Genomic DNA, 19,718 nt, shown 5'->3' with positions numbered 1-19,718 from the left:
AGTATAGACAAAAAAAAAAACCTTATCAAGTGGCTCAGAGAAGGAAGTGACTGCTTATTCTGGTGCATATTATTTCATCTATCTAGACCTCAGTTCATTGATCTGTAAAATGAGGGTTTTAGACAATCTCTAATGTTGTTTCCATTGTTAATATCCTGTCATTTGGTGAGATTTGAATTGACCAGTGAGTTCACAGGATGATGTAGAAAGATGTATTCACTTGAAAAAAAATAATTAGGCAATCAGATTTAAAGCTGGAAGGGATTCGAGAAGTCATCTAGTCCAATCCTCTCATTTTATAGTGAGGATCTAAGGACAAGAGAGGTGTACAGGGTCACACAGCTGATAATCTGTTCTTTTCCAGAGGTTTCTTTCCTACTGACTTCAAATATACACAGCTTTCCCCGATTCTTATAAGCAAAATAAAAGAAAAAAAAGCCTTTACTAACTAAAACCTACCATCTCCTCCTTAAGTTTTTTCTTTTCCCTTTTATAGTCAAATTTCTTGAAATAGCTTTCTGTACTTAACACTTCCACTTCTGCCCTCCCTCATTCTTTCATCCCTCAAGCCTTTGCAAGCTATCTTTTGATCTCACCATGCAACTAAAATTGCTCTCTTCAAAGTTATGGATAATACCTTACTTGTTAAACCTGCTTTATTTTCTTAGTTCTCATCCTTGACCTATCTGCTGCATCAGTAACGGTCACCATTCTTTTTTCCTAGATATTCTTTCTTTTCTGGGCTTTCATGACACTCCTTCCTCCTGTTTCTCCCTTCCAATCAATGTAACTGCTGCTTCTCAGTTTCTTTTACTGGTTCACATTCTATATCCAATAATTGTAATTCCGTCCAAAATTCTGTCCTAGATTTTCCTGTCTTCTATTTTTGTATACTCTTTCATGGTAACATCATCATCTTCCATGGGTTTAACCAGCATCTCTCTGAAGATGACATATCTCTATGTTCAGCTTTAGTCTCTTTCCTGAGCTTCAGTGATGCATCACCAATTGCCTATTAGATATTGCAAACTGAATATATTGAGGACATCTCAAATTTAAAATGCCTAAAACTGACCTCAGTATCAACCTTCTCTAGTATTATCTTCAGCTCCTTTCTTACCTCCCCATTATATGTCCATTTTTCAAATCTTGTTGTGTCTGCCTTTACAAAATCTCACAGATCCAGTCTTTCCTTACACAGTAACCATCTTATTTTAAGCTATTGTCATCTCTTGCCTAGATTATTGCAAAAGCCTTCTGACTAGTCTCCTTAATTCAAGACTGACATCATTACAGTCAAACTACATATTGCTTTTAGAGCAATTGTCCTTAAATGTAGATTTGATCATGTCATTTCCCTCTTCAATCAATTCCATGGACTCCTTATTGCCTCTAGCATAAAATATATACTTTTTTGTTTAGCTTTCAAATATCTTCTTGACCTGGACCCAAACTATCTTTCTAGTCTTATTTGAAATTTACTTCTCCACTTCCTTCACATTCTGTAACAACGTAAACCAGACCTTTTCTCTGTTGCTCATACATAACAGTCCATCGTTAGTTCCTTTGCCTTTATATTGTCACCAATCCACAGAATAAACTCCCTCTTCACTCACTTCTTCCTCATATAACAACAACAACAGTTAGCATTTATGTAATGCTATAAGGTTTGAAAAGTATTTTACAGAATTATCTAATTTTTATCCACTCAAAAACTGTGGGAGACAGGTGGTATTATTTTACTTCTTAAATAATTAAAGGCATTGAGTTAGACAGAGGATGAATAATTTGCTCAGGGGCATGCAGCTTTCAGGTTTCTTTTTTCCCTTTTTTACATTAATACATATTTATGGAATAAAACAAGCATTTCCATAACATAGTACAATAAAAAAGATGATTGTGCATAAAGCTGCAAATCTACTAAGCATAAGCTGCTATTTCTTTTAAATCTACAACAAAATTATCATATAAATTTATTTTAAAAATTTTTTTCCTAACCTCCCTCTACCTTGCCCTAGAATACCTACCATTACACCCACATAGGTATGTGTAAGTGTTCCCACATGTTTATATGTATATATATACACACATACATACACATATATGTATATAAAATTATATATGTATATATGTATATTATACATACATATGTAAAATTATCCTATACATACTTTTATTTATCAGTTCTTTCTCTGGATGCCGATAAGTATCTTTCTTCATATGTTCTTTACAGTCAATTTGGGTATTTATAATAGTCAAAATAATTTATTCATTGAAAGTCATTCTTAAAACCACACTTCTGTTACTCTATACAATGCTCTCTTGTTTCTGCTCATTTCACTCTTCATTATTTCATGAAAGTCTTTCCATGTTTTTCTAAGATCATTGAGCTCATTCTTTCTAATAGTGCAATAATATTCTATTATTGTCATATACCACAACTTATTCAGCCATTCCCCAGTTGATGGGTGTTCCTGGAATTTACAATTCTTTGCCACCTCTTAGGTTTCTAAGGATGGGTTTGAACTTGGTACAGGATATAAAGGATCAATCTCTTTTGATAAATTTAGTAACAATGGGAAAGCAAAAGAATGATGAATATCAAAGACAGTCAGTCAATAAGCATTTGTTTAAGAGCTTACCGTATATCTGGAACTCTGCTAAGCACTGGAAATACAAAGAAAGGCAAATAAATAAGCTTTGCCCTTCAGGAACGCACAAACTAATGGAGGGAAAACAAACAAATATGTACAAACAAGTTATACATAAAGGAAAAAGGAAATAATTAACTGAACAAAGGCACTAGAATTAAGAGCTTTTGGGCAAAGCTTTCTGTAGAAGGTGATATTTTATCTGACACTTGAAGGAAGTGAGGGAAGCCAAGAGCTTGTGATGAGCTGGGACAGCATTCCATGTGTGGGTGTAACCACAATGTTGGTACACACTACTGTGGCTGTTGAAGACCAATAACACCAACACACAGAAGGGCTGCCAACACAGGTTCTTTGATCTGCTTTTCTAAGGAAAGCAACTTGAAGGGGTTAACTATCTCAGTTTAATTAAACATACATATATCATTCACTTAGTTCAGGGGGAAAAGATCAGCCCCCTGAACTTCAGGGCAAATAAAAACAGAAATTACAAGCATACATTATAAACAGAGCAAAAACACAAACCAGTCTATCCATAACAATATTTGGTTACCAGAAAAGCACTAACATCTCGGTTATCAAAGCCGGCAGGGGCAGGGCAGGGTGTGCTGTTTCAATGGCTTGCCCAGAGTCTTATCACCAACACTCTTTTAGTGAGTGTGCCCCAAAGGCAAAACGCCAACATCAGAGCTCTTATACCCTGTCCAGGACCCTGAGGGCTGGGGCCAACTTAGCATTTAGAGTGTGGGAAAGTTCTTCAAAACTAGTATCACAACATATACATTGTTTGAAATCAATGACTCCTGATTGCCTTAGTGCTGAGAAACACTCCAAAACAAAAGATCTCACTCTACCTGCCCCATTCAAACAAAGGACAGACTCATTAAAGGCACTTGATAGACATAGCATCCCAAAAGAAAGGAACAGCAAAAAATCCTTCCCTGATTACCATTACAGTGGGGGACAGCCAACGAAAATGCCTATAGTCAGGAGGTAGAAAGTCTTATTCATGGAATACTAAGAAGGTCAGTCACTGCATTTAACAGAATATGAGAAGCTGAAGGCTTAAGAAGACTGAAAGGTGTGTGTGTGTGTGTGTGTGTGTGTGTGTGTGTGTGTGTGTGTGTGTGTTGGGGTGACTGTTTGGAAGGGAGGATATGAAAACTAAATAGAAGGTTTTATATTTAGTCCTGAGGATGATGGGGAGCCACTGGTATTTACTGAGTAGAGAGGGAGGTGATGTGGTCGAATCTGAACTTTATGAAAATAATTTTGACAGTAGAATGAAGGATGGAATCAAGTGCAGAGAGACTTGTAACAGGGAGTTAAACTAGCAGGCTATAGTAATTATCTAGGTATGAGTAGAGGAGGATCCACACCAAGATGGTAGTAGAAAAAGAGAAGGTGGTAGAAAAGAGAAGGGGACTTATATAAGAGATATTACAAAGGTAAAACTGACAGACCTCGGTGATAGATTGGATATGGGGAGGGAGTGAGGAGTTTAGGATAACACTTATGATGTGAGCCTGTGAAAAATGGGGTGATGGTAGTTCCCTTGGCAGTGTTAGGGAAATTTGAAAGGGGGAGATTTTCGGGGGAAAGATAATGAGTTCAGTTTTGGACATCTTAAGTTTAAAATGAGGAATTGTGAGTATGAAGGTCAGCAGAGAGATAATAATCACATCTATGGGAACCTATGAGAAGACTAAGTGAAAGTATCAAGGGAAAAGAACACTCCAGGTAGAGTACTGCAGGATAACCCTCATTAGCAGGCATGACTTGATTTAGTGTTGTTGTTTAGTTGTTTCCAGTTGTGTGCAACTCTTCATGACCCCACTTGGGGTTTTCTTGGCAAAGATACTGGAATAGTTTGTCATTTCCTTCTCCAGCTCACTTTACAGGTGATGAAACTGAGACAAACAGAGCTAAGTGACTTTTCCAGGGTCACACAGCTAGTACGTGTCTGAGGCCAGATTTGAACTCAGGAAGATGAGTCTTCCTGATTCCAGGCCCAGCGCTCTATCTATTGTGACATCTAGCTGTGCCCATGTCTCAATTAAATTCCAGCAAAAAAGACTGAGGAGCAGGCAGATAACTGTAAGAGGAGCCCCAGGAGAGAATAATGTCATGAAAATCTAGAGAGAAGAGGATATCAAGGAAAAGAAGGTGATCACAATGTCAAAGGTTACAGAGAGGTTAAGAAAGCTAAGGACTGAGAAAAGGCCACTAGAGTTGGTGATTAAGAGACCACTGGTACCTTTGGAGAGAGCAGTTTCTTTTTCAATGATAAGATTTGATGCCAGTTATAGGAATCTTAAAAAAAAAAGGTGAGAGGAGAGGAAGTGGTGGCACCTATAGAAAAGTGCAAGGTCATAAAGATCGAAAATAGCTGATTTGGGATATGAACCCAGGTTCTCTGACTCCAAATCTAGTGCTGATTTCAATGTATTCCACATTATGAATGAAGAAATTCTCATCCAGATAGATGGAGAGATTTTTCCAAAGTCAGCCAGAAAATCAGTGGCTGACTCAATACTAGAATTAAGGTCTTTCAAACTCCAGATCATTTTCATGCTTCTTTTAAAGGAGTATTAATGCATTTGAAATTGATTTTAAAATTCTTTGCTACAGTATTAAGTTCTAATATTTTGACAATTTGTTATGTCTTCACTATCAATAAGTTCCACTACATAAATAAATTCAATTTATATCCAGTTATAATCTAATTGATACTATAGCTTAGAGATGTCTAATGGTTCTGTCCTTATTTAGGGAATAGTTCTTTCTTTCTAAAATATTCAAGAAGATCAGAAATAATGTATTAAGATAATCTGTGCCCAGAATAATTAAAATACATTTTCTAAGAAAGATTTTTTTATGCTTTATCAATAAAATATGATTTGTTCTTTCTAAACAGAGACTATTTTCTTTTCTGTCGTTTCAATTATATATTGTTCTTACTATATAAGATGGCAGGAGAGAGTTATAAACAAATGGGCATCCAATAATACATCGTTATAAGTGCCAGAATGACCAGAAGGATTTTAAAATATATCACAGAAGGAAAAAATAAATTTTTGGGCTGGTGTCCGTTTTACCGATATCAAACATCCATCATGAGATTCAAAAAGGTTTTCTTCCCCTGAACCACTATTGTTTCAGTACTTCTAAAAACAGAAACAAAACACACACACACACACATACACACACACAACTGTCCTACATTCAATGAATGATTCATGAAATTAATTTTAAAGACATATCCCATTAAGTGAGAAACATATTGTCACCAGAGATGTAAATATGGGTAGTAAATGAGACTTTGACAGAAGCCCAACTTCTGAGGGATTGCTTTCCACTGCTCCCCATAGAACACTATTCACATTATTTGCCAATGACAGTCACTTAAATACTCAATAACACCTCTTATGGTACCCATATTGTACTGACAAAAGTATGGATTTAGAGTCAGATATACTTTGTTTCACATATCAGCTCTGTGCCTGAGTACCTATGTGACCTTTGGAAAATCAGATTATGTTTCAGTTTCCTCACATGTTAAAGAGATTATTCCAGCTAGATCACCCTTAAGGTCTATTCCTGCTCTAAAGTGATCTTCTTTCATATTACATGACTTCAAGTCATCTTGTCATCTTGTCAACCTCATCTACTTGTCAATGGCCTTCTCCTCCTCATCTTCCTTCAACCTTGTCAGTGGCCAATGGTACTTTTACACTTGATTTAGGCTGACTAGGGCAGAGTACATCAAGAATTTAAAATCCTTCACAGTCTGGTTCCAATCTCCAGTTCCAGGTTGAATATTTTCCCTTTGCCCTATTTGACGATACCATTCCACCTCTTTTTTCTCTGTGTTTGCATAGGTTGTCTCCCTTGTCTGGAGTGCAGCCATTCTACACTTTTGTCTCTTAGCATTCCTAGTATCCTCCACAGCTCATCTCAAGCACTACCCTACATCATGGCACTGTTTTTCACTCCTCTAGCTTCTATTGCCTCCAAAATATAAACAAAAACAAAACCTCATTTTTTTCTTCGAATGTGTTTTCTTTCTAAAAAAGTGTATATTTTGTTTTCCTTGATTAAGTATAAATTCTTCGAGGGCAGGGATTATGCTATTTTATCTTCATAGCCCCAGAGCTTTACATTAACTTAGACTAACTTAGATTAACAATAGACTATTGTTGAGTGACAATATTTCAAAATCTTTTGACTGCCACATCTCACTGGTAGACTTAGATTGAGCTTGAAGTCCATTAAAAACGTCTCATATGCTCCCAAAGTTTGTAATGGTCATGGGAGAAAGTCCAGCAATCACAACACTTGACTTGTAAGTAAATATTGAGAATGTCTGTCTAAACCTATGTGAACTAGAACCTGCATTTTTGATCTGATGCAACTTCTATTTTCTTAGCTACAACATGGGGAGGTTTCACCCAAAACAAGACAAATGTGTGCCTGGGCCCTCATTGACTTTAGCTTCCCTCATAGAACTTTCTTTTCCACTCCACTCTCCCACTTGCCAGCCAATATGGTTTAGGACCAGTACAAAGCTGCCCTTGTGGCCTGATTGGCCCTGGCTCCCTTGATACACTTCTTGGTCATCTAGGGGAATAAAAAATCCCAGGCATGAAACATGTAAGCCTCTTAGTTTCAGTGGGTGCCTAGAACAACCAGGATTCACATTGACCATATAAGGTGTCATGTCCAGGGAAGATAAGTGGCACTGTATACTTTTTAACTATTCTGTCTGTGGTAGGGCAAAAGAAACTGCCTTCACTGAAAGTTCAATGACTTACACGTGCTTCTTTCCCCCTCAGCACTGAGCATGAACTAAGAAGGTGCTGGCATTAGAATCGTTTCCAGCATTTTCTTGCTATTTTCACCTCCTATATCTAAGGTTAGTTTTAATTCCCTGTTACCCATATTTGTTGTGTACTTCCTATTCCCAATATCATTCTCTCTGATAATCTTTTTGGCTTATGTTAAATAAGCAAGCCAAAAAGTAAAGCTATCAATAATTGATCTAACGCATTGAGGCATTTTAAAGGATTACTATTTAATTCTGTTGCTAAAAGCATGCACGTATGCATTTAATTTTAATAACCCCTCTCCAAAATGGTGAATATCTGCCTGCTTAGGGTTGGGCATGTATATTTTTAATGTCTTCCTCATTATTAGGCTCCTGTAAATTAACCCACAGTATGTCTGCAATGAATTTATGTATTTATGAGCCCTACAACAAAGTCAAATTTATGTTTCATTTTCTTTTCTGCAGATTTTGAAAATTAAGCATTAACAACTTCTAAGCCATTTCTACAGTAATAGAATAGTATGTGCTCTCTGAAATCTTTGTATTTGATTTTGTCTTCACACCCTCAATGAATTGTTTTCAAAAATAACCTCACTTTCTCTGTTATTTTAATAACTAATTTGTTGTGCCAGCTTATAAAATGTCATTCATTAAAAAAAACTTTTTCAAGTAATATTTCCACTTTTAAAAATATAACCTCAAGTTAATTCATATTTATTCATGACTAAATCCTGAAGTCTTAAATTTTGTTCCTTTTAGTCTTTTTTGATATTGGGTTACAAATACATGTGATAGTCTAATGCAATTTGGCACATTTTGTTCAGAGTTCTGAGTTTACTTTTAACTTTACTCAGGTCTCACAAATCCTATGATGAGATATGATGAGTGCTTCTGAATTTATTGATTGAATATTGCACTCTGGAGTATACTAAACTTCATTTGCATGTAAATCAGCTTATCATCCATTAATGAAAATAATATGGAAGTGCCATATGTTTCCTTCTATCCTGTTACTTCTTTTAATATCAATAAAAAGCTAAGCACAGATAAAAAAAATCACTGACTCTAAAAAAAAGCAAGCAAACATGACAAATATAGACTTTTCTCAGTTCAAGTATTAGCGTGGATATCTGTCCAGACGTGCTTCCAACAGCATATTTAATCCTCAGAAAGAAAATGTTAATGGCCATAGTTCTAATGGGTGCTAAAATCTTTCACTGATTAGCTGACTATAAATTTTCTGGGTGCTAAATAAAATTATCCCATCAGCCTTCAGTCAGGAAACATGCATTATTTCTAGGAAGACACTCATTGTAGGCATGTAATATATCTCTCACCCTTACATGCACCAGCCCATACAACAAACATAATCTCATTGACATAATGACAAACTTATTTCAACTTTAAAATTACATTATTTTGTTCCTTTAGGAAACTATTACTAATAAGTAAGAAGGCAACACTATGTTGTAGATAGAATACCTTGTATGGAATCAGGAAAACCTGGGTTTGAATCCTGCCTCAGGTACGTACTTTCTGTATGAACCTAGAAAAGTCAGTTATCTTTTGTGGAGCTCAGTTTACTCATCTGTAAATTGAGGTGGTTTGACACAATTACTTCTAAGCTCTAATTCATTAAATTATGCTCTTAGAAGTGTGTTATACAAATGTGTTCTAATGGACTAATATAGGTGAGAAAAAATGAAGAGAGTGTAGTATATCCCTTTTATCCATCCATCATCTACCTGTCTGTCTGTCTGTCTGTCTATCTATTTATATCTGCCTATATCTTCAAAGTATGAAAGCCATACTCTTCTTTCTGATGCTCTGGGATCACTATCCCAGAATAAATCTAGCCATATTTATCCCTCAGAGTTCTAGGATACTTCGGGGGGTTGAGATGTCTGTTTTTTTATTGCCATCTACTCAGATCCCACCAGCTGTATTATTCGGTGTGGGTAACTTTTTTCTTTGCTCCATTTAATTACTTAACAACAATTGTCTTTTATAAAGGGATATCTAGTTAGTACAGTGGATAGGGTGCCAGGCTCAGAGTCAAAAAGACCTGAGTTCAGATCTGCCTTCAGACATTTGCTAGCTGGGTGACCCTGGGCAAGTCACTTAACCTTGTTTGCCTCAATTCCAGAGGCAAATGAGCCAGAGAAGGAAATAGTAAACCCTTCTAGTATCTTTCCCAAGAAAACTCCAAATGGGATCATGAAGAATTAGACACGATTGAAACTACTGAACCCATGTCACAATTATAACAAGAAAAAAATGAAAAACAGCATACAAACATCCCCCAGTACCTCCAAAACCTCAATTTCTAAATATCCTGATTCTTCCCCAATTTTATGTTGATGTGGTATGATTGCCATCTGGGTCCTGTTCTCTAGCTACTGCTGTGTTAGATCAAGAAGGTAAATCTTCCCTCCTATGGGATTTATTTTGATGTTTCACTGATTACAAATCCGGACTATATAACACTAGGATGTGGAGAGACCCTCATAACCTTTTGAAATTTATGGAATCTAATCTAACCACAGAGGAGCCAATCTAATGGAAAATGACAAATGCAAAGGCCAAGGATGAAGGCCTGTTTCTCAGACACACATGGCAGGGGTAAAGGCACAAAGATGTCCCCCCTTATGGAACTAGCTTTTACCAGACATAGTGAGCAAAAGAGTCTAATGATGAACAGAGCAAATGAAAGGATTGACCCAAAGGCTAAGACCTACTCAGGTGGAGATGTCACATCAGCCATGTCTGGTGATGCATTCTGCATATGGGCCTGTTAACAGTGAAATGTCCCTAATTATGTGTTATTTCCTACATTCCTATCCCATGAAGAAGAAATTCTATATTTAGGCTGTTGCAAACCTCAAGTTTTAAAGTGAGGTGAGGAATAAGAAGTCTTTGCTTTTGTTTCCCAAAGTAACAACTTTTTTGTTCAGAATATTGCTTGTTCTTCCCTGGTTGGCTCAAATTTCAGTCTATAAACAGCACTAGAAAATAAAAAAATAATTCTATTTGTAAGGACTACCACTTAGTAAGAATATATTACAGCAAAACTTCATCAAGTAAAAGTCTATGATGATGCAGACAGAAAGCTGTATTGAAGTTTATTATCATTAAAATGAGAAAAAAAGACTTGTTAGAGAAACTAGTAGTTTAAATAAGGTTGTATTTTAAAGAAACTAATTTTACCTAATTAAGGGAAAAATGTTCTCGAATGCTTTATAAGTACTCATTTAAATAAAAAAGTGCATGTGCAAATTATAAATAATTCATATTTATTCATTAAAGTAGGAAGAATTTTTGGAATCAGTCTATGAACCTCTTTTGATTTATAGTTTTTCATTTTAATGATAAAGATGAATTTATTTTTAAAATATGGTATTCTGAAATTCAGAGGTTTCCCAAATTTAGATTGACAGTTGTCCCAATTAGTACACATTGGTGAAGTTTAGTTCTACTAATGGAATTGAATAATTCCATTCAGTCTTCACTTCATGTGATCCAGAAAGTAACAGCAAGACTTTAATTCAAATAGCAACTATGCTAGAATCTGTAGACCTAAAATCCTATTAAAGACAGCACTTTTGAATGTGAGTGAAACCTTTTAACCTAAAGCATATTTTTGTCCTAAGCATAGTGTATATCCCAAATAAGTAAGATTATAATAAATGCCAATTCTCTGTCATGATAAGTACTCTCTAAGAAAGTTTTGTTGAACATGTATATTACATATAATACACATACACACACATATATGCATGTGTGTGGACACATATAGGGCACATATGTGTAGGTAGCAAATTACAACTCTAATAGTGATGTTTTCTAGTGCTGTTCCCTTTTAGTCTGTTCCCTACTGGTCTCTGCAGGAGACATAGTCTCCTCCTTAAAATATTCTTCTGGCTGTGTGGTCTCTGTTGGACTTGGCCAGACTCAACTCCCATTGAGAATGGAGCTATGGAACATTTTTATGATTCTAACTTTTCTCCCTACCTGATTTCTTTACCTGTATTGTTTTCTCTTCCTTTTGAAATTAGTGTGTTTGATAGGGTCATTTAAGTTAAAAGAAGCAAACAAACAAAAACTCATAGTTTTTAGGCTGTGTCAGGAAACAGTCATCCTCAGCCAAAGGGCCAACAATATCCCTAGGGCAAAAAAAACACAAAAATCACCACACACACACACACACACACACACACACACACACACACAGTCTTCTCTAATCTCTTTCCCCCTTATGAACTGGACCTAATTTCTTTAATGTCTTTCCTACATAATATCTTATCATCTGCAGCAGATTCTCAAACATAGATGCTAAACTCTCTAAAACACAAAGCATTCTGAGATGAGTACCTGTTAACTTCACAGCCATTTGTCTTTTCTTTGGAAGGAAGGAAGGAGGCATTATTTTAGGTAACCCTTACAATAATCATGGATGGTAGATGCTCATATTATCCCCAATTTACATTTGAGGAAACTGAGGCTTACTGTTTAAGTGCCTTTCCTCGGTTACACAGCTAGTAAGTATCTGAGGCCAGATTTGATGTTAAGTCTTCCTGACTCCAGGCCCAATGCTGAATCTACTGTGGCACTTAGCTGCCAGACTTTCTATTCACTGGGCTCGAGATTTCTATGAAACGTTACTTTAGCTCATGATAAACATCCTATACTTTTGAAAATTAGGGTGTAACTATTCACCATTCATGCCAGGCCTATTGACTCAATATACCGAACAGCCCTGGTGATAGGATTCCCCAGCTTTTTGTTGTCAACTAAAGGCCCCTTGCTCCGGCAAATTTTGGTAAAGCTGGTAGGCAAAAAGCATCTAGACAAAGCTAAGCTCACAGAGCAAGGACATCTTCTTCAATGTCTGCCTAACTATATTCTTGGTCTTTCATATCCAGGAAATCCTACAAAAGTATTTGAAGTTACGCATAGCAATATGTGGTTCAATATACTTCAATTCAATGCTCATCTATTAACCACCAACTCTCTGTAAGCTTTTAACATAACATTTTTATATGTTAATGGACTAGTTTCCACATAATATCTAGAATCTTTTTCATTTCATATAACAGTTTGTGATTTCTTTGAGTCAGAAACACAACTAATTGGTAGAGCCTAGGCTAGTGCTTTATACATAGTAAGGACCCAATAAATATTTTCAAATACATGCACAAATAAATACATTGTCATGGGTTTATTTCCAACTGAAATGCACTTTTGTGAGTTCTGAATTTCATATTAATTAAACCAAATAGTCATAATTTTCACCAAGTAGACCTCTATAGGAAGTCAAAAGTTTATAAGCAAGCTGCTGTACCCAAGGATGATTATAAATACTATTTTGGAGAATTGAACTTTAAAATCATGTTTTAAAATCTTTGATTTTTTTGTATTTGTATGTGTGTTATGTATATAATTTATCTAAAATTCTATTTATATAAATAGAATTAGATCAATAATTTGTTTTTACTTTTTAATTTATGCAGTACCTTAATGAAATATAATTGGTCCCCAAAAAGTCAATATAGATTTCATGTCACATTTTAAACTTGTTGCATCTGCCCTTAATTAAAAAAAAAACTTTAAAGGAAATATGAGATTTCTTATGGTAAAAGTAATGAGAGAGCCAGTGTCTTTGTTGAAAATTTTGAGTAAAGGCATAGAATCATAGATTATATGAATGAATAAAAAAAATTGCTAAGCACTCCCTGTGTGCCATGAATTTACTATTAGCCTGGTATTGAGGATACATATACAAAAGTAAAACAGAACCTGTCCTCAAGAAGCATATAGTCCAGTGATGGAGATAATGAATGATGTTTAGGGAGCTAATCTTTGTTCTGGAAAATTATAGGGATGGTATGTGGGAGTAGATTGACACCCCTATTCCAGAAGTTGACTTAATCATGGTTTAAAGACTCAAGATACTAAATAAAATGAATCATTTCTGGGGCCTGCACGAAATAGTCATTCAAATGTGGCCTATGTCCTATTTCCATTTATAATATCTTCTGTGTGTAACATTGGGTAAGTATATGTCAAAATGAAGTTAAAAGATTTGTACGTAATTTAGAGGTAAATTTGAATATGATAGTCTAATATTCTATGTCTCAAGTCCCTAAGCAAATGTTGTCATGTTAATAAAATACAAAGGATGATTCTTAAGTGAAAACTATTTCAAGAAAAAAAAATAGCCATTTAAGTCAGCTATAAATAAAACCAGGCAAATTGTAAGAGCAGAGTATTAGCAACTCTGGACTTTCTGATTGAACCGCTTCGAATAAATAGAATCATCACAACATTCAGAAATAGAGATGAACAGCTTATATGTGTTGCATCTGAGGGGAAAATCATTATTATGTATAGAAATGATCCCCTCCATAGATGAAGCATATCACTACTTGCCATCAATAGTAGCAAATTACACTTCTATTAGATCAAGTCTATATTAATATATTGGAAAGATGGATTTTTATCTGGTAGCTCATGCAGATGAATTATAAATGTGAGTAGAAAAATAGATTCTCAGAAATATTGCTCACAGATGAATCCACTAACATAGTATATGAGACAAGAAGTACATCTACACCCTTCATGAAAAGTTTCCAAAATACCATAGGCCTTCAGAAACAGTGGCTTGAGCCTGTTAAATAATTGAGGAATATAATATGAAGGAAAGAGTAAAGGATATAGTGAGTCTACTTCCCCCTTTTACAAGTATAGGCTATTCTAAAAAAAATGAGAAATGTCCTGCCCCATTCATGCAAAGTTTGACATCATGAACTTCTATTATACAAATTATTAACAACTCCATGAGGGCAAAAAAAAGAAATAGCTAAATTTTGGGATGATTTTTAATTAAAGTCAAAAAGTATTTTATTGCACATACTGTGTGCCCGGTGGTAGGTACTAAATATACAAGGTAAAACTGAAACAGTCTCTTCTCGCACTTGGGTTACATTCTACCAGGGAAGCTAACACACAAACAGATAAGTAAATGCAAAATGTAAACAGAATATATACAAAGTAATTTTTGATAGAGGGGCGCTAAAAATTTGATAAATTAAACGCATTTATCATGGAGAATTCAATGAGAAAGTATATGTTGGAAAATTATTCTGAAGTAAAAATAGGCATAAAATTATATGGTGAAAGGTTACTGGACCTGGAATAAGATAAACCTGGGCTCAAATCCTGCCTCAGATACTTTACAGCTGTGGTAAGTGACTTAACCCTTCTGCCTCAGTTTTCTCATTTGTAGAATGAGGAATTTGTACTTGATAGACTCTAAGGTCCATTATGGCTCTAAACCTATCATCCTGTAATGTTTTGAATTAAGAAAAGAAGACAAGTGGGGCAGCTAGGTGGTGCAGTGAGTAGAGCACCGGCCCTGGAGTCAGGAGGACCTGAGTTCAAATGTGGCCTCAGACACTTGATACATGTACTAGCTGTGTGACCTTGGGCAAGTCACTTAACCCCAATTGCCTTGCCAAAAAAGCAAAAAAAAAAAAAAAAGAAAGAAAGAAAACAGAAAAAAAAGAATAGAATACAAGAAAAATAGTGTCATTTTCACTTATTCATGACAAGGTTATATGAAATGCAGGATGCAATGTGTGAACTATAACTCAGGTGTGGCTTAATGTTTCCCCATCCCAGCTCTCTGATCATTGTCAGGGACTATTGACCCCGACTGGCAATCTCTATCCTGTTAAGAAGTTGTATGTATGGAATAGGAAGCTAGTATCAGAAAAGAAAGTTCAATCATCTGATAACCTTATATGCCTTTTAATCTGACCTTCACCAGCACTCTCCTCAACTATTAAATCATGTAACTTCCTTTCTCATTACCCAATCTAAAGAGCCCATTTTTCCTTTTCTTGGTTGGGGTTAGGGAGTAACTGTAGAGTATAGATTGTTTTGGGTATTGTCACAAAAGTGGCCTGTGAGGTAAATACTATAGCTGTCATTATCATTCTCATTTTACAAATGAGCAGTCTGAGGAAGAGTGACATACTTTTTGTTGATTGAATATATAATATTTTCTGTTGGACAGGATACTATTTTAATAAAGGCAATGAAGACAAAAAAGCCTATATATTGTAAGAGAAAGCCAACCTAATATTGTCTTCCATGGATGAGAGAGATTGGGAAAAACTTTCTGTAAAATGTGTGATTTTAGCTGGTATTTGATGGAAATTGAGTAAATTGGGAGGTAGAGATGAGGAGGAAGAGTATTCTATGTATGGGGAGCAGTCAATGAAAATTCCTAGAGTCCTAGATTTGAATGATGGCGTATCTTGTTTGAAGACCAGTAAAGAGGCCAGTGTCACTTGATATGTATGTGGGGGGAGGGCAGGGATTAAGGTTTAAAAAGAAGATCTGGTAAGGTGGGCAGGGCATGCTATGAAGGGCTTTGAACACCAAACAGAATTTTATATTTTGTTTTGTAGGTGATAGGGAGCCACTAGATTTATTTGTAGGAGAGTTAACTAATCAGATTTACTATACTTCAGGACAATCATTTTACCAGCTGAATGGAGAATGGACCAGAAAGGGAACAGATTTGTGACAGAGAGAACAAATGGTAGGCTATTGAAATAGTGAGGAATAAGGTGGTGGGGGCCTGCACCATAGTGGTGCCAGTGTCAGAGGAAAGAAGGGGGTGTATGAAGAGAGATGTTACAAAGGTAAAACAGACATTGACAAGCCTTGACGGCAGGTGCAAAAGGATAAGGGAGGAGGGAGGGAGGGGGAGAGAGAGAGAGAGAGAGAGAGGGAGAGAGAGAGGGAGGGAGAGAGAGAGAGAGAGAGAGAGGTGTTGACGATGATATTTAGTTTGCAAGGCTGGGTGACTGGGAGGATAGTGATACCTTTGACGATAATAGGCAAGTCAGGAAGAAAAGAGGATTCTTAGGGAAAGATAATGAACTTTGATTTTCACATGTTGAATTAAAGATGTGTCTATAAGTTATCCATTTTGAGATGTGGGCATTTGGAGATGTGAGAGTGAACTTCAACAGAGTGGTTAGGGATGGATTTGAGAATCATTATTTATGTTTTTTTCTTTTTACAGGTTATAAGTAGATTACTCATCCCCAAATATGCAACAGTGATGCTAATCACTGATTAAAGTTATTTCCTGCTCAATCAATAGGCCTCAGGTTGGACTAGTTAACGGAAGCTTGATTAGAGGTTTGTTTGTAGGCAGGCCTACACATTTTTCTTACTAGGCGCTAAGCCCAAGGCCTATACCCTTTCATTGATTGTGCCCCAGAGCACTAAGCCCAGAAAGTAGCCATTGTAAAGTCAGAAGTCAGAATTTAGCTCAAGGAGAAGGAGTAAGAACTCCAAGTCGAATTATTATTATTGGTTCTGGGGTTTTATCATCTGGTGTCTAAATAAATGTTATACTTCTCCTGCCTTCTACCTAGAGAATCTCATACTTTGTGATTCTAAACTATACAGGTATGTTCATGGTCATCTTCAAGGTCATGAATCTTGCCTTACTGATACAGTAGCTAGGAACAATATGACTAATCTTAAAGACCCATTGCCTTACTTTAAAGAAAGGTACTTTTGCAATTTGGTTAGGAAACTCTTTGAAGAAGCTATAGTTCCTTCTTGGATCAGCTATTATATCTGGATAGTAAGCATCATAAAGATAAAAGCACTTGTTTCTTCCATAGTTACTTAAAAGATTTTTTAAAAGAAAAGCTTATAATGAAGTTGAATACTTTATTTACAAAAAACAGCAGCAATAACATTTATGGTCAGTGATCTTAGCTGGTTAAATCATGACATTAAAAAGACCAAATACTAGAAATTTAATCTATGCTTAAGCTGATTGTATTTGCATAGAAGAAAAAATAAATTTCATGCCCACAGACTGCACTTAAAATCTTTGCCATATCATATAAAAATATGTTATCTTAATGGAGGCAAAGAGGACATATGGAAAAGATTATTCCAGAGCTTTTGATTTAGGGCCAAAACTGCAACTCGGAATTCTAGTGCCCAGGGCAAATCACATTAGGTGTGGGAGAGAGTTCACCCAGGGTTGTGAAAGGTCTTTGGACCTCACCTAGGCTACTATGGACATATAAGGGTGTTAATCTTAAGTTTTCACTGTATAATATTGCTGTATCAGTGAGGCAACATTCATGACCTCAAAAATGACCATGAACATGCTTGTATAGTTTGGAATCACAAAGTATAAGGTAGGTAGAAGGCAGGGGAAGTGTAACATTTATTTAGACACCAGAGGATCAAATCCAAGAATCAATAACCCTATTTCAATATAGCAGCAATTATATTCTAAAACCAGTAAATCCACTTCAATGTAACAACAAGGAGATTATAACACAGTATTACAGCAAGGAACCAAGTCATCCTGTAACCTTACCCCCTGCTGGGGCCTCCTCATAAACATTCACAAATCCCAACTGTCTGCTTGCCTGCATTCTATCCCCTTTCAGTTCTCTGGTCTCTGCAGCTCCCTGGTTGCCTTTATCTTGCTCTGTACTCTCTCTGCCGCTCTGTTGACTCAGAGTTTTTCTCCTCCTTGGGCTGAATTCTGACTTCAGACCTTACATTGGCTACCTTCAGGGTATTTATATACTCTTTTTAGGGTGCTGAGAGCTTCACGCCTAATCAGCAAAAGCCCCTAGTACATAAAGAGTATAGGCCTGCCTATAAACAAACCTATAATCAAGCTTCCCCTATCTGGCCCCACCTGAGGCCTAGTAAATAGATGGGAAAGATCTTTAATCACTGATTGGCATCACAATTGCACAAGTCCTAAGATGTGGTAGTGAATTCTTAATTATATATCATTTCACTAGGAGTGGGTGCTGCCTATCTTCCAGCACTTGAGCTGCACTGCCCTGTCATGGGAAAAAAACTTTTTGGTTTTTGGACTCATATGCTGTGTGGACAGTTAGAAGGAGAGTTAGCATGAGGAATAGCAGTGAGAGAATGCAAGCCTTGAAAAACTGATGTTTGATAGGAACCTCAAGGCTGATGGATTGGTCCAAACAAGTAGATGTATTGTCACACTATGTGGGACAGGACAGGGACAGAAGAGACTGAGGTTCATGTATAGTAAGCCAAAAAAAAACCACTCACATGAGGCAGCACATAATCCTGAACGTCAGTGCTCTTGGGCATAAATCACCAGGTATACTATTCTAGTTAGGGATCTCTCTAAGCCTCAACTTTTCTGCAATTTTTAGTCTTAAGGAATTGACTGGGGCACTGAGTGCTTGAATGATTTCTCATTGGTCATATAGCACTATGTGTCAGAAGCAGGACTTTAGATCTTTTTCAATCCAAAGCTGGCCCTTTATCAACTATGCCTCATTAATAACAATTTTTATATAAAATAAATCCCAAAGTCCATATGCTAAGAATAGTGCATTTATACAAATATTTCTATTTCTGTAGACTGACTATGCCTAATGACATATATTCATTTTTAAAGGCCAAATTCTGTTAATCATCAATTATTTAGGTTTGGGACATAGGGAAGAGAATGTTAAGATTCAATAGGTGACAGAATAGTAGATTTCTAGTCAGTGGACTTCTGTTTGAATCGGAACTCTGCTACTCACTACCTTGACCTCAAATAAGTCATTGCGTTTGGGCCTATGGCTTTTCATATGTAAAAGGTGAAGGTTTAATTGTGACGTCACTCCCTTTTAGCTCCAAACTATTTTTTCTACTTTAGTTTGTATGTATAGATTGAAACAGCATTCATATGAAAATGTATTCATTCATAATGTTATAGACTATTTTACCACTTTTCCAATTTATAAATTCTACAATTGCCCCAGTTAGACACATGCACACACACACACACACACACACACACATTTTTAACTTTAAAATCTTTCTCATATGCAATCACATTTTCATCAAGTCAGTTATGTGGGTATTTATCAGAGGCCATTTCAAAGTAAACAAAGCATACCCCATGCATCATCTCATTGCCTCTTAATATTTTGTTCAGTAGGCTACACTGTGAGTATAATTCATGACTGCATATGGAGATTGGGTAACACATAAGCATAATACTTAAATAGTTGGCTTATATTCATCAATAAAATATCTACCTTTACTCCACACCATATCATTAAATTTGAATTCAGGTTAATGACCCATTTTTTTTTTACTCATAATATTTTTCTAAAGTGACTGTTTCACAAAGTGGAATGTAT

This window comes from Trichosurus vulpecula, chromosome 4 (genome assembly GCF_011100635.1).
Source record: "Trichosurus vulpecula isolate mTriVul1 chromosome 4, mTriVul1.pri, whole genome shotgun sequence".
NCBI classification, from domain to species: domain Eukaryota; kingdom Metazoa; phylum Chordata; class Mammalia; order Diprotodontia; family Phalangeridae; genus Trichosurus; species Trichosurus vulpecula.
This window is presented reverse-complemented; position numbering follows the sequence as displayed.